This window comes from Leucopleurus acutus, assembly GCF_964270905.1.
Source record: "Leucopleurus acutus genome assembly, chromosome: 17".
NCBI classification, from domain to species: domain Eukaryota; kingdom Metazoa; phylum Chordata; class Mammalia; order Artiodactyla; family Delphinidae; genus Leucopleurus; species Leucopleurus acutus.
This window is the reverse complement of record NC_139159.1, coordinates 49,057,719-49,072,174: the sequence shown is the minus strand read 5'-3', so window position 1 is coordinate 49,072,174 and position 14,456 is coordinate 49,057,719. Positions and strand designations below refer to the sequence as shown.

The 14,456-nt window shown below is 44.1% G+C and overlaps 1 protein-coding gene across 1 annotated transcript in view; it reads left to right on the top strand.

Annotated features, from left to right (window-relative positions):
• NCALD (neurocalcin delta) overlaps positions 1-14,456 on the top strand; it is a 430,664-nt gene that overhangs the window by 199,238 nt on the left and 216,970 nt on the right. The window lies entirely within an intron of this gene.

Genomic DNA, 14,456 nt, shown 5'->3' with positions numbered 1-14,456 from the left:
AAACTAAAAATAGAACTACCATAGTGGAGCAATCCCACTACTGGGCATATACCCTGAGAAAACCATAATTCAAAAAGAGTCATGTATCACAGTGTTCATTGCTGCTCTATTTGCAATAGCCAGGACATGGAAGCAACCCAAGTGTCCATCGACAGATGAATGGATAAAGAAGATGTGGCACATATATACAATGGAATATTACTCAGCCATAAAAAGAAACGAAATTGAGTTATTTGTAGTGAGGTGGATGGACCTAGAGTCTGTCGTACAGAGTGAAGTAAGTCAGAAAGAGAAAAACAAATACCATATGCTAACACATATATATGGAATCTAAAAAAAAAAATTGGTACTGATGAACCTAGTTGCAGGGCAGGAATAAAGAGGTAGACATAGAAAATGCACTTGAGGACACGGGGTTGGGAGGGTGAAGCTGGGCGAAGTGAGAGTAGCATGGACATATATACACTACCGAACGTAAAATAGATAGCTAGTGGGAAGCAGCCGCATAGCACAGGGAGATCAGCTTGGTGCTTTGTGTACACCTAGAGGGGTGGGATAGAGAGGGTGGGAGGGAGATGCAAGAGGGAAGAGATATGGCAACATATGTGTACGTAGAGCTGATTCACTTTGTCATAAAGCAGAAACTAACACACCATTGTAAAGCAATTATACTCCAATAGAGATGTTAAAAATATATATATGTGTTGATTGCTAGCACCCACAGCCAAGACTGTGGAGGGCCCCAAATGACTTTCTCTGGGTTTGAAATCTAGAATTGCACATTGCAAGTCCATTTTTAGATCTGCAAAGGCCTTTGGAGATCATTGGGTCCAGCCCTCTCATTTTTATAGGTGAGGGGACTGAGGCCCAGAGAGGTGAAATTTGCCCCACATAGGACCACACCACTGGAACTTGGAGGTATCCTGACACAGAGGTTAAAATAGTTTGGGTGATGCTGGGGTCCCATGACAGAAGGAGAAACGATGTGGAGAAATGCACATCTTTCAGGTGATAGTGGAGGAATTTACCAGATTCTAAGTGGGGACCTTTGCTGGTGGGGGCGGGGGGCCCTGACCTACTAGATTCCAGCCTGGGGGACCCATTCTGACAGGCTAGTAAGGTCTCAGCTCTGGAACCCCCTGCGTTTTCTCAATGCAGCTGTATAGTATGCCTTGCAGACCGCAGACAAAGTGCTGCCTAATCTTTTGACTGCCAGCACTGTGTCCCAGCAGGTTCCTGTATGGCCAGACAAGGTGTCAGGCCCTTAGCCCCAAGCCCCTGACTGTTCTTCTGATTCAGTAGTTGAGTCAGATTCCTCAAGTGTTCTGATCACTTTATGTCCATTCCACAGTTTAGGAGACTCCAACTATTTTTGGTAGGAAAACAAATATCCTCAGGGCTGCTAGTGAGTTTGTCAAGACACATCCTGATTCATCATACAATCACCAAGATACAAAGCCCTAAAAATAGGGAACTTGCTTTAATATTTCGTTTGGCATCAGAATACTAAGTTCATTAACTGCAGTCAGTATTTCAGACTGATTTCGCTTGATTTCCTGGGTAGGATGCTCTTTGGCCGGGAAGGGCAACTTTTTGTTTATCTTCGTCTCTGCTTGGCTTCAGATTAAGGCTTTATGCATTTAAAAAAAAAACAACTTTTCTTTTCACCACCCGTCTGTTTAATAATTATTTTCCCTTTTCTTTTTTTAACTCATTATGCTAACATTACTGTGTCTAAATAGAACGTCTCTATTTGATTGCGTTGTTCATTTTAAAACTTTTTTCCTTGTTTGTTTAATTAGAATTTAGAATATACCAGAACTAGATCCCTTTCAATAATGCAAGGATCAAAATTACTTTCATAAATCCCAGTAGGTTAACTGTAGTGTCTGTGTTTATCTCAAAGATTCATTAAGGAGCAAACCTTTCCTGTTTTCATTTCTTTCTTTGGAGGGAAAAAAAGCATTAAATTTTTATTTAAATATGGCTTGTTCAGAATTTAGCTTTTCCCCAATTGGTATTTCTGTGTTTTATTAGCTGCACAATGAACTCTGGGTAAAATGTGTTTTTAGGATGAAATGAGAATGAAGTTTAATTGTTACATGTTACATGATTATATCCTTCCAGCTGGGCATGATGGTGTGGGTTAGGTAAAAGGGTTTTCTGCGTTGTAAAGAATATTCTTCTTTCAGTCATTTTTCTTGTCAGTCCTGTGAAGTTAGGTACTGGACTACAGAATTTAACTGTTTGTCCTATTATTTCTTGGCTGTCATCCAAGTAAGCAATGTCTTATAGTCCATATTAGTAGGTGTCTCTCTCTCTTTTTCTCTTTCCCTCCTCCTCACAACCTGTGTATACAATGTATACAGATACATTCCTGCATTGCTATAATATTTCAAAGACATTGCCTTTGGTGTGTGTTTGCTGCAGCAGCTGTAACTTAAGGACAGTTGGGGGTTAATGATTTTTGTGACTTGGATAGTCCTGCTCTGATTAAGGTGTTTCTTTCTACCAGCTGTGTTTGGATAAACTCTTCAAGAAACTGGCTTGAGTTGGTTCATTTAAACATAGTCATTTGACCCACATTCTGAAACATGTTACCTTCCATGCTTGGCATGCAACCAGCCTGAGATTTTCCTGTGTTTTGGTTGCAGAAGATGGGAAAAACCATGATTCAGGCGCAGCACCAGCCGGAAGGAACCTCTTTGGGGTTAGGTGATGCTCCATTAGTATCTGTGGTTTATCCATTATATCAATTAAGGGGATTTGGGGACACTTAAATTGTCATATAATTTTAAACTTATTGAAAAATTTCAGGTATAGTACAAATAGTTCTAATTCTATTACTTAGATTCCACATATGTTTACATTTTGGATTCTCTGCTTTGTCATTTTCTCTCCCCTCTTCCCGCACTGTGTGTGTGTGTGTGTGTGTGCATGTGTTTGTGTATATTTTTCTCTGAACTTGGAGACATCACACCCCATTACCCTTAAATACTTGAGTGTGCATTTTCTAAGATCAAGCACATCCTCTTTCATAACCACATTACAAAAGTAGGAAATTTAACATTAATATAGGACTACTATCTAATCCAGTCTAGATATAAATTTTGTCAGTTGTCTCAAGATCTTCTCTAATTATTTTGATGTTTCAAAACACAGACTCTTGATTTTGCTACCTCTGTGTTTGACCATTTCCCCCTCATTATCATATTTCATTGAAACTATATTAAGAATTGTTTGGTTTCTAAAGCACTGCTCTATGTTTTATTGGAAGTTTTCATAAGTATATGAGCCCAAGTTTCTTAAGGGCGAGCCTGTTGTGTTGTTAAACTTCGTTTTGCTTTTTATAAATTTATTTATTTATATTTATTTATTATTTTTGGCTGTTTTGGGTCTTCATTGCTGTGCGCAAGCTTTCTCTAGTTGCGGCGAGCAGGGGCTACTCTTCATTGCGGTGCACAGGCTTCTCTCGCCGTGGAGCACAGGCTCTAGAGTGCGTGGGCTTCAGTAGATGCAGCACATGGGCTCAGTAGTTGTGGCTCGCGGGCTCTAGAGCACAGGCTCAGTAGTTGTGGTACACGGACTTAGTTGCTCCGCGGCATGCGGGATCATCCCAGAGCAGGGTTGGAACCCGTGTCCCCTGCATTGGCAGGCGGAATCTTAACCACTGTGCCACCAGGGAAGCCCATAAACTTTCTATCTCCTAGATCTCTTAACTCACTGCCTGTATTTGCTAAATGAACAAATGGATAAAAGCCCAATTTTAGATCCCAGGTATCTCAGCTTTCTAATTATTAATCACTATGACTTTTTTTTTTTATGAGGGTAACTTCTTGTGCATCAGCTTACCTCTTGTTTTGTGCGGCCTCTGACATAGGCGCATTAAGTCTAAACTTTTTGTGAGGTTGTATGTACTCGCATTTGCCTTCTCCACAAAAGGGATACGTTGGGGATCCATGGGAAGCATTTCCCTTCTGTTTCCCCAGAACCCACATCTTCCTTCCCATTAAAAACATAAAACTAGGTCTAGGGACTTCATTGTTCCATCTCTAAATTCCCATTTAATTAACTGTATGAGGCATTTGGGGACACCTCTTCTTGAAAGTTTTTCTTCTCTCTCACGACATTTATTGTTTCTGCCATTTAGTCACTTGGCAAAAGACAGCAGTGATTCGAAAGAGGACAGAGGGAGTTGTGGGGCGGCTGAAAGGTCTCTGGGCTCAGGGTCACATGATCTAAGTCCTGGCTCCTTTACTGGCTATTTGTGTGACCTTGGGACATGGTTCTAAGCTTCATTTTGCTGATAAAGAACTGAGGCTCAGAGGGGATCAAGGACTTGGATGAAGCTGTAGATAGACCATTTCAGAGATAGGACTCTTTGTCCTAGCTTTGCCACTTACTGGAGCAAGGGTTAACCTTTCTGGAATAATCATTTATGAAAACATTAATTGTCTCTCTAGAGCCATGCCTGGCACAGAGTCAGGGCTCAGTATTCAGATTTACGGTGATAATGATGAGTCTAATTTCTATATTATCTGTAGCACAGGTTTAAGTCTTCTAGTCTACTTACGCCACCAGGAGCGGCAGGCAGGCTTCATTTCAGGTGCTAATGGGATCACTTTGTGGACCCTGCCCAGAGCACTGTGCGGGGAGAATTCTGGTCCCAATTCTGTCTTCTCTTCCTCTGTCCTCTCATCTTCTCCTTTCACATCCAAATCACCATTGATAGTTAGTGCAGAACAATTTAGCCGTCCTTTAGACTGAAGGAGGAGGATGATTGCTGCCCCCGTAAGTGAGACTGGCTTTCTCTGATGAGAAAGAGAGAGAGAGGGAGAAAGAGAGAGAGGGAATGAGAATGAACGAGGAAAGGGGGGAAGTGGGAGGGATGCATTGTGAAGGAAAAGCAAAGCAGAGGTCAGGGAATTCCCTGGCGGTCCAGTGGTTAGGACTTAGTGCTTTCACTGCCGGGGCCCGAGTTCGATCCCTGGTTGGGGAACTAAGATCCCACAAACTGTGTGGTGAGGCCAAATTTAAAAAAAAAAAGAAAAAGAAAGAAAGAAAGAAAGAAAGAAAGAAAGAAAGAAAGAAAAGCAGAGAGCAGACAAGCCAAAAGAGGTCAGGGGAAATGAGAAGGCCCTCAGGGGCGAGGATGTTCCTGGTTTCCGTGTGGCATGACCCATCTGGGCAAGTGAGAAAAGGGGTCACTCGCCTAGGAATTTTCTGGGTAGAAACTGTCCTGAACAAAGTGTTGTGTTATTCCATTGACTTTAGGAATAATTTATCGAGCACCTCTGAAGGCCAAGTCTTCATCCTCATTGTTGCAAAATGTAAATGAATAAGAGACAGGTCCACTGCTATGTCCCTAGGTGCCAGGGGCTCCTTCTGCCATAGGCCCCACCATGCCCTATAATTCACTTCAAACAAAGCTTCCCCACATGAATTGCTTAGTGCGTGTCTGCCATCTTGGCTAGGCTGTGAGCCCCATGAAGGCCAGAGTCTATGTCTGTCTTTCTTACCATGTGTCTACAGAGTTGCAATGTAATTCTGACACCAATTACCTGGGGTTAGGTCAAATTTCACAGGTTAAGGGCTCAGTGCTCCACAGGACTCCCCTCCCTTCAGACACTAGCCATAAGCTCTGGGGTTCCTAGGCCACCTGGACTTTTGACCAACTGGCTACAAATTCAGGGCTTTGCACTATGCCCTGAGGTTCAGTAATAGGCTTGAATGACTCAGAGGACTCAGGAAAACACTATATTTATGATCATGGTTTTATTATTAAACTCTGTCTCCAACCTCCTTTCCCTCCCTGGAGGTCAGCTGACTGTTGGATGGCTCAAAGCCCCAACCCTCTAATCACATGGTTGGGCTTTCCAGCCTGGCCATCCCCCATCCTGAAACCACCTATGGGCCCACCATGAGCCACCTCATCAGCATAAACTCAGGCATGGTCTGAGAAGTGTGACATAATCAAAGAGTGACATAATCAAAGTTTCAGGTGAGCATGAAAGTTGATTATGTGAACCCAAGTCTCAAACAGAAGCTAAGTTTGAAATGATGCAATTGAAATCCCGCCTTCATCTAGATCAGTAAACGCAAATATCTTAAGAGCAGATAGACACGAGGGCACTGTGGTTGTGATGTGCAATACTGAACTGAAAGCCAGTTAGTTTTCTCAGTTTGGTCAGGTTGGGGAGCCCATTCTTCCTTCATTCTTTTCTTTTACCAAACACTTTATTGAGATATGATAGACATACAAAAAAAGCTGTGCATATTTAATGTATGCAACTTGATGAATCTAGAGTAGATATTTTTCCAGTATATATTTAGTGAGTGAGGGCATGAGTCAATTTCCTGTAAGAGCTCTTTACCCCTTCCTTTATGTTTTAGTCCATATGTCAACTGACCCTTCTCCCTTCCTCTGGTCTTCTCCAAAATTCCACCTCCACAACTTGTAGCAATGTGGAAGCAATGTAGGGTGGATAGAAAAGGCAGAATAGGATGGTGTTGGACATGGAGACTAGAGGAGTCTAGAACTGGACCTGGCTCCATTATTTACTAGTCGTGTGACCTTGGACAAGCCACTCAACCCCTCTGCACCTCGGTTTCTTCATCAGTAAAGTGGGGATAATGATAGTTTCTACCTGGTAGGTTTGTGATGTGAATCAGACAGGCTCATATAGATAAATCACAGCACTGCCTTGGCACGTAGTCTGTGTGATGTAGTGTTACCTGGTATCATTACTTACCATTTCAAAGAGGAGAAGGAGGGAAAAGTTTAAGTCCTTCGATTTGCAATTGTTTGGCTGTTCTCTGAAGCCTTGCTTTTCCACCTTGCAGCTGCTGAGTTACCTCTCCATTTTTCCCCTTCCCACACTCAGCCTTCCCCTTCCCTGCCTTCCCTTCTCAGATCTGCCCTCCCTGGGCCTCTCAGTCTTTTACTCCAAGCTTGTAGACCCCCAGCCTCTGCGGCATCCTGTCTTGTTGAATGCCAAAGGCTTTTTTTTACTGAGAATGGAGATGTTGCTTGCATTCGTTGACATTCTTTTTAGGTATCTTTTATGGACTGGATGTGTAGCTGACCTGCCCCTTAATGTGACTCTGAGCATGGAGGAGAGAAGGGAACAGAAGGAGACAGGCAGCCAAGAGCCGATGGAGTCAGATTATGGACAGACTTGAGTAGACAGTGCTTAAATCCATTGGCAGTAGGGAACCATTGAATGTTTTTGACCAGAAGCATAGGCACAAGGCAAGTATTTCACAAACGGTCTTCTCGGTGTGATTATTCCAAAACCCTCTGCGTCAAAACAAAAGGTAAGCCAGCCACAGTGCTGGAAGACAGAGGCTGTACCCTCTAAAATCCACATGGTCATTTCGTGAAAAGCACCACAACCCGAGTTACCCTCCTTCCATCTCATCGAAGGCAGCATACCTTTTTCTAGTGCCTGTCATCAACCAGGCTCTGGACCAAGCCCTATTCCTCTACATGCATGAGTGGTTCTTCTGAACTGTTTTTATTGCAGGAACTCCTTGAGGTCTCTGATCCTTCATTTCAAAACAGCAAGATTTCTTCAGCTCTTGAAGAGGGCAGTTATCACTGCCCTGACATCTTTATTTTACAAACCACTTAGTGCAAAGCAGATTTTTGCCTGATTCTCAATGTCTCTCCAAATTGGAGACAAGAGAGACGCTGACAGAGATGGCTGGATTAAAGTAGGGTTCCTAATAGCCACCAGCTGTCCCTTAGTTTTCATCATGAAAACATCAGAGGGTCTGCGGCAACCTTGTGCTTCCTCTGATGTTCTTTAAATTGGGAAGAGAGCCAGCAGTCGGATACTCCCAGATTGAGGACCATATCACCATCAGCAGTGGCTGTTCTTCCCTGGTGACAGATGAAGTGGGTGACAGAGGGGCAGCCACAGCCCCACATCTACCTCAGGTTGGAAAAGACGCTGTCATTTTTCCAAATGTGAATACGTGGTTGTCCTGACAGCTCCTCTCCCCTTAGTGAGAAATCAGTGTCCTGGGCCAGCAGCGAAAGTTTCCTGAAAGAAATCCAGGCTCGTTAGAGAGATCCAGCATGTACAGTCACCCAGATTCCTCAGAAATTGTGGGGATGAAGGACAGAAGGAAGACAGAAGGGAAATTGGGAAAGAGAAGGTGTGATTTCTGAAAAGAAGAGTCTTGCTACTGCTTCCCGACAGCCGGTTCTGTCAGACACGTCTGCCCGGCTGGCAGGTGGGGAGCCTGCTTGGAGAACTGGACAGGGTGGAGATCTCTTTGCCCCCTTAGCACCCGCGGAAAACTTAGCCCCAGGAAACCGCTCGGTGCCATCCACACTTAAATCTCTCTCATCATCACAGCATGCGTATGCCCAGCGTCTCCCCGCCTTCCTTTCTGCCCCTCCTCAGCCAGAGCATGTGAGGTATTAAGCTCTCCCTTCAGCCTCTTGGTGCTCTTGGAGCTGTTGAGGAGGCCCCATCACGAGCCCGCTGATAGCAAGTGTGCTCCGCAGCTGTGATCAGAGATGGGCCGAGCGAGGGGGCCCAGGGGCATGGACATTAGGAACATTTCTCCCAGGATGAGGGCTGAAGTGTGTCTAATCAGCGCTGCCTGCGTGGCCCTTGCCCGGCGTCTGCAGCCAGGGGACCCAGGGGGCAAGAGGCAGCTTGGCTCTGCCGGCCCAGGCCCTGTGAAGATGAGGTCTCAGGGCGAGGGAGATGCTGGAGACAGAAGGAGAGGCCAGAGCTTCGCAGAAGAGAGGTGGTGGGGTAGCTTGGTCCGTCCTCAGCTGGTCCAGAGTGAGGTGGGCATGCGAAGATGTGAGCTGTTTAGTGGTTTTTACATTTGCATTCTTTGCATGGATGACAGCTAACACTCTCAGTTGCCTGAGGAATAGAGGACGAGGAGGGGCAGCTCTCTGGGGCCTTCTCCCAGATCCATGCAGCGGCGAGTTCCCACTTGTCTCCTGCCCAGATCTTCCAGAGATGCTAAGAAGTGCTTGGATCTAACACTGCCCTCTGAGAACTTTCTGCTGAAATGACAGAAGATTCTTGGCTGCTAGAATAGAACTAAATAAGGCTTTTAAACAATACATAAGCTAAATTATCCTTCTCTTCTCTCTGGTTTAGTCAAGTTTGGCTGTGGTGCCCTGACTTTGGGAGAAGCAGGGGCTCAGCCTGGAGGGGACTGACCGCTTGGTCCCTGCCAGCAGATGCCCAAGGGACAGTCTAAAGCTGACCAGCAGCTCCCAGAAGTTCCCAGGCCTCCCTGTTGCTTGAGGATTAGAACAAATATCCATTGTAGGAGCTTAGCCATGGAAAACCCAAGGAAACTAAAGTCAGGGGTTAAGTGACTTGTTTAAGATCATTTATTTATGTGTTCAAGAAACAGTTGCTGAGTACCAGGCACTGGCAGGAATGTTAAAATATGGTGTGCACAGAGTGTTTTGGAGTCACCAGTTCCAGCATGTTCTGTGACGCACAGTGTCACACACAAGAGCCTTTTCAAACCCAGATGCCTTCATGTCGAGCTGGAAACATCATCAAAGCCCCAGCCTAGGGAATTGGGAGTCTGGGGTCTGTGCTCAGTCTTATGCCCTGACTCCAGCCTCCCTCTGCCCACATGTGCCACCCCCCCCATCCACGGAGCTGCCACCCCCCGGCAAATCCTTGCATATTTGCCCATTCCTTCTGTGCTTTGGCCCAAGATTGCCAAGGATGCTCCAGTCACCTCTGTCAACATTCTGTCTGGAAACCTCCTTGCTCAAGGCTTTGAGTTCATTAGGTATTTTTTCTAGCCTCCAGGTTACTTTCGGTAACAATTATACCAAGTGTCTTGCCATTGCAGAACATGGGCACCATTTTTCCATCTCCTATAATATTTTCCTTATCTTTTTTTAGCTCTCACAATATATATCGCAATATATAAAAACATATTGCAATATATAAAACATACATATTGCAATGTATAAAAATATATATATACCTCACCACCTGTGACCTGTTCCCAAAGCCAATACCACATACTTTAGTTTTATTACAGCAGCATCCGCTTGTATGGACCTATTACCGTCTCAGCCAACTATGCTGAAGAACAGATAGCCACAAAATATCGGTAGCGTATTGCAGCAACAAGCAGTGTTTCTAGCTCCTGTGACTGCAGGTCAGCTGGGCTTGGCTGGGCTGGGATCCAGGCTGTGTGCTTAGATCAGCTCTGTTCCATTCCATGTCACTCGTTCTTCTTCGACCAGCAGGCTCCTGGGGCCATAGCCTCTCATGGCCACAACCGAACTGGGGTTTGGGGACAAGTGGAAGCACACGGTGTCTAGTAAGGCCTCGGCTCAGAACTCGTTCACTGTCAAGTCTGCCCATACTCCATTGGCCAAACACAACATCAGTGAGACGAAGATGCATGTTCTCTTTCCAGTAGAAGCAACTACACAACCACGGGGCAGAGGGAGGGATGAAAACTCGAGAAGATAGTGAAATCTGCTCCAGCTATCCTGCTGCGTAGGAGGGATATCTGGGCATCTGACAGTCTCTCAAGAAGACTTTCCTCTTGCTTTTAGCCCCAGCATCAACCCCTTCTTCCAGAAACCCCTTGTCCTGCCAATTCCTGAGCTGTTTCTGGGTTATACGATGTAAATCTTGCTGCTTCTTCCCTTCTTCACCACCTCCTTAGGATTCATATTTTCAGGTTTGTTAAGTCAGCTACCACTTGCCCATCTGCTTTCCAGCTTTCAAATTTCATTGCTTCTGTCTCTTTTCACATTTTCTTTGTCCTTGTGGGTTTATGCCTGTAATAAAATCCTTTTACTCTCATTTTCATGGGGTTTGGGGAAAGAATAAGGCTGAATGCATGTTTTCAATCCATCATCATTCCCACCTGTCTCCTTCTTGACACCTTAATGATCAGCCTTCCTTCCCTCTTCAGCTCATCTGGATTTAATTACGTGCAGCTGAGAGCCCCTTGTTGCCCGGAGACAACCAAGTAGAGGAACTGTGATGGAGTGCCTGACCGGGTGGCGACTCACTTCTCAGTCTGTCTGGTTGTTGGAACACAGTGTTAGCTGCAGAATAACCATTTCTGACTCAATGTTGTGTCCATAAACACAGATATATTTTAAGAAATCATCTACCTCTTCAGAGTCCATAAATATATAGTATCACTATTTTTGATCTGAATCTGAGGCATAAGAATTATTCACTTGAACACACACACACATACACACACGTACATGCGTAACACACAATAACAAGCTGGATTTTCTTATACTAAGTCAGAATGCAAAAGAATGCAAAATATAGCTACCTAGTCTGTTTTGACTGCCTTCATTCTTTTCCTATCAGTTCATTGGAAGTGATAGGGGTGGGAAAGATACTCTATAACTCATGGTTTGATCAGCTCTTTCATGTTTTCCAAAATATTGGTTGACCATTAGAGCTTCCCATTGGATGGACGGCAGGGCTGAGGACAAGAGTGCTCCAACAGTAGTGACATTTACATCATAAACTGTTTGACCCACAGCCTCTCTACCACACTGGGTGTGTGCAGCTAGAGTAGCAGAAAAAGTTATTGCAGGTGAAAATCATTTCAAAACTTAATGGAAATATTTTGCAGTGCTATCGGAACAGGGACCTATAAATATATTTCCAACCAGGGGAAGAAGGGAGAAAAATGATCTGTAACAGTTAGCAAACCTTGAATCAGAGAACTGGGGTTCAAATCCTGATCCCACTTCTTACATTCTGTATAACCTTGGGTAATTTTCTTGATCTCTTGGAAGAGGAAACAGGTCTCCTTGCTCATGGAGTCATTGGAACAATGACGGGAGACAATGAAAGCTCTTCGTTAAATAAAAGTTCTATTCAATACAGGTTTTATTTGGGGGTAGTTATGAATATAAGTAGTTTATACAAGGTGGGTGGGTAGTGAGAAATCTATTTCTATGTACCTTTCATTACTTGGAACACATTAGTCCTGGAAAGCTGAATGAACTCTCAAGTGTTCACTGTAAGGTACAGTTTATGATAATTAACAACCTGATGAGCATTTGGTAAGTGCCGTGCCCCCTGTTCTAAGCACTTTACATATAGGTCATCTAATCCTCAGAACAACTCTATGAAGTTGATTCTATAGATATTATGTTCACCAGTTTAAAATAGGAGGAACTGGAGATTGGTTCAAGATGGTGGAATAGAAGGATGTGCATTCATTCCCTCTTGTGAGAGGACCAGAATCACAACTAACTGCTGAACAGTCATTGACAGGAAGACACTGGAACTCACCAAAAAAGATACCCCACATCCAAAGACAAAGGAGAAGCTGCAATGAGACGGTAGGAGGGGTACAATCAGAGTAAAATCAAATCCCATAACCGCTGGGTGGGTGACTCACACACTGGAGAACACTTATACCACAGAAGTCCACCCCCTGGAGTGAAGGTTCTGAGCCCCAGGTCAGGCTTCACAACCTGGGGGTCTGGCAATGGGAGGAGGAATTCCAAGCGAATCAGACTTTGAAGGCTAGCAGCATTTGTTTGCAGGACTTTGACAGGACTAGGGGAAACAGAGACTCCACTCTTGGAGGGCACACACAAAGTAGTGTGCATCAGGACCCAGGGGGAAGGAGCAGTGACCCCATAGGAGACTGAACCAGACCTACCTGCTAGTGTTGGAGGGTCTCCTGCAGAGGTGGGGGTTGGCTGTGGCTCACCGCGGGGACAGGGATACTGGCAGCAGAAGTTCTGGGAAGTACTCCTTGGTGTGAGCCCTCCTGGAGTCCGCCATTAGCCCCACCAAAGAGCCTATAGGCACCAGTGCTGGGTCGCCTCAGACCAAACAATCAACAGGGAGGGAACTCAGCCCCACCCATGAGCAGACAAGTGGATTAAAGTTTTACTGAGCTCTTCCCACCAGAGCAACAGCCAGCTTTACCCACCACCAGTCCCTCCCATCAGGAAGCTTGCACAAGCCTCTTAAATAGCCTCTTCCACCAGAGGTCAGACAGCAGAAGCAAGAAGAACTACACTTCTGCAGCCTGTGGAATGAAAACCACATTCACAGAAAGATAGACAAAATGAAAAGGCAGAGGACTATGTACCAGATGAGGGAACAAGATAAAACCCCAGAAAAACAACTCAGTGAAGTGGAGATAGGCAACCTTCCAGAAAAAGAATTCAGAATAATGATAGTGAAGATGATCCAGGACCTCGGAAAAAGAACGGAGGCAAAGGTCGAGACGATGCAAGTAATGTTTAGCACAGACCTAGAAGAATTAACAAACAGAGATGAACAATATAATAACTAATATGAAAAATACACTTGAAGGAATAGATAGCAGAATAACTGAGGCAGAAGAATGGATAAGTGACCTGGAAGACAGAATGGTGGAATTCACTGCTGTAGAACAGAAGAAAGAAAATAGAATGTAAAGAAGTGAAGACACCTTAAGAGACCTCTGGGACAACATTAAATGCACCAACATTTGCATTATAGGGGTTCCAGAAGGTGAAGAGAGAGAAAGGACCCAAGAAAACATTTGAAGAGATTATAGTCAAAAATTTCCCTAACATATGAAAGGAAATAGCCACCCAAGTCCAGGAAGCACAGAGTCCCAGGCAGGATAAACCCAAGGGGAAACATGCCGAGACACATAGTAATCAAGTTGACAAGAATTAAAGAAAAATTATTGAAAGCAGCAAGGGAAAAACGACAAATAACATAGAAGGGAACTCCCATAAGGTTAACAGCTGATTTCTCAGCAGAAACTCTACAAGCCAGAAGGGAGTGGCATGATATATTTAAAGTGGTGAAAGCGAAGAACCTACAACCAAGATTACACTACCCAGCAAAGATCTCATTCAGATTTGACAGAGAAATCAAAAGCTTTACAGACAAGCAAAAGCTAAGAGAATTCAGCACCTCCAAACCAGCGCTACAACAAATGCTAAAGTAACTTCTTTAAGTGGGAAACACAAGAGAAGAAAAGGACCTACGAAAACAAACCCAAAACAATTAAGAAAATGGTCATAGGAACACACATATTGATAATTACCTTAAGCGGGAATGGATTAAATGCTCCAACCAAAAAACGCAGGTTTGCTGAATGGATACAAAAACAAGACCCATTTATATGCTATCTACAAGAGACCCACTTCAGACCTAGGGACACATACAGACTGAAAGTGAGGGGATGGAAAAAGATACTCCATGCAAATGGAAATCAAAGGAAAGCTGGAGTAGCAATACTCATTTCAGATAAAATAGACTTTAAAATAAAGAATGTTACAAGAGACAAGGAAGGACACTACATAATGATGAAGGGATCAATCCAAGAAGAAGATATAACAATGATAAATATATATGCACCCAGCATAGGAGCACCTCAATGCATAAAGCAAATGCTAACAGCTATAAAAGAGGAAATCGACAGTAACACAATAATAGTGG